Genomic DNA, 2207 nt, shown 5'->3' with positions numbered 1-2207 from the left:
GATGTAAACACGCTGTTCACATATATAGGAGCGATAATATAATAGCTATATAGTATACTATAAATTGTAATCGGCATATTCATAGATCAGATAATATCATTCATTTATTTTATACATTATATAATATATAATTAAGGTAAACTATTATTCGTAACACTATTCGAGTATTAATATGGGATTAGCTCATTTTATTAATACAACATTAGTGTTATAGATTTTCGAAAGAAAAAATTATGAAACAATGGGTTATAATACTTACAGACTATGAGGCTGCAATTATTATATAATATATTAATATACTTAGTCATAATAAATACAATAATGATTAATGAAAAATAAATTACTTGGACAAACTTCAGTAGAATAAAATATATTTTAACCCCAATTTCTTTAAGAGGATGTCAATGATTATCGGCTATCAGTAGTTCTAATATTTAAATAGACTAGTAAATAACTACGATATCTCTTTCGTAATTAATATTCATACATTTATTAATAATCCGGTAAATTACAATTTACAATATAGCTTATATTTTATTTATACTTCTCTAATCTTATAGGTAATTTAGTTAGAATTTTGTAGGTAATATTATTGTGGGTGATGTCAAAACAAAATAATAGTATTTAACAAAGATAGGTATTTCAATAAAATCAAATAAAAAATGAATTAATAGATAAATTAATGAAAATTAAAAAATGTTATTATAATATATAGTGAGTGAAAAAAAAAATGCCAACGGCACGTAGTGTTCCCAAGCGGTCACCCATCCAAGTACTAACTACGCCCGACGTTGCTTAACTTCAGTGATCGGACGAGAACTGGTGTATTCAACGTGGTATGGTCGTTGGCGACAAATCGTTCATATTTGAGCGTATATAAGCTGTGTAGGTTAGGTGTACCATGTATACTGCCCAACTAAGGAAGAACGCAGGAAGTTTCATTCGTGCCATTTTGAGTAAACTTAATTTTTATATTTTTATTGATTGTAAATAATTGTAATAGTTTCATAAAGATAATATTATTCAAATTTAATTTATTTAATATTTTTGTAATAAATTATACAATATGAATGGAATATATGGAATTGTCAAGTTTATTTTCAACTATTATTTCACCGAGATATTCTGATTTTGATATTTGTAGGTACTTAGGTACGCTACCTATTAATTATTTACAATTGTTTACTTAGTAAAAATACCTTAATACCTAATGACGTTTGGGTCATATACAAATTAATTTTGTGTACCTACCTACTCATTTTAAAAATTAGTAAAAATTAAAATTAAAACTTCCTATTATTATTATTATAGGTACATATCCATGACTAAATATTATAGAGAAATGAACCACTTATTTTGTGTGGTGTTGGTACAACAGCGAATAATCCCAAACATTATCAGTAATTTGAAATTAAATTATAATATATTATACGGCATAATGACGAGTGCAGACGACCAGTTTCCAAAACAACAATGCAGTAAGTATAGATTATGACTTATGAGTAATAGTGCTAAGTAAAACCACCGTATATGAATAATTAAGATTTAAGACATAGGTAGGTACGGCAATCTTTCTTAGCAAATTGTATTGTGATCACAGGCCACAGCGTTCTTACTAACCATCGATTATATTATTTAATTCCGATTGCGGCACTATTCTTTTCTTACGAGGACAAGTTTCTAGATAAATAAACAATGGTAGCTACCTATGTACCTATTATAGCTAGTTACACAACTTTTTGATTCAATTCAATTTTTTTGTTTCACCACATTCTGATTAGTGATAAAGTATTGTTTGTAATACGTTTTCTTTCATATTGGTAGGGAATGTAAAAAATATTTATGAATTCAGGCGCATACAATGGGGAGGGTTTTTTTTAGGGGTTCACTCATTAAGTTTGTATTAGATTCCCAGACGAACGATGAATGTATGATTTTATAATGGCGTTGGAAATTTTACAAATTTTTTTTTAAAAATTTTATTTGTGACTGTTTAAGTACAAGATAAATAGTCGAAATAATGCTTCGATTTTCAACTATAGTACCTATCTTGTTCGGTGGGAAAGTGAATCTAGCCGGTACAATCGGGCAGTGGCGTAATTGAGAATGTTTCATAGGAGGGAATCAAAATAAATTTGTATGGCAAACTTGTGGGGGACTTTGCCCATAATACATCATCAGATTTCTCTGTTTCTTTAAATAATATA

General features: G+C 28.0%; 1 protein-coding gene and 1 non-coding gene across 2 annotated transcripts in view; one reads left to right on the top strand and one right to left on the bottom strand.

Moving 5' to 3' along the window:
- LOC100573784 (homeobox protein MOX-2-like) overlaps positions 1–2207 on the top strand; it is a 53155-nt gene that overhangs the window by 32764 nt on the left and 18184 nt on the right. The window lies entirely within an intron of this gene.
- On the bottom strand, positions 732–850 carry LOC115033446. Its single transcript, XR_003838805.1, has one exon. It is a non-coding gene; the product is annotated as a 5S ribosomal RNA (ribosomal RNA).

The sequence above is a fragment of the Acyrthosiphon pisum genome, chromosome X (genome assembly GCF_005508785.2).
Source record: "Acyrthosiphon pisum isolate AL4f chromosome X, pea_aphid_22Mar2018_4r6ur, whole genome shotgun sequence".
NCBI classification, from domain to species: domain Eukaryota; kingdom Metazoa; phylum Arthropoda; class Insecta; order Hemiptera; family Aphididae; genus Acyrthosiphon; species Acyrthosiphon pisum.
This window is presented reverse-complemented; position numbering and strand designations above follow the sequence as displayed.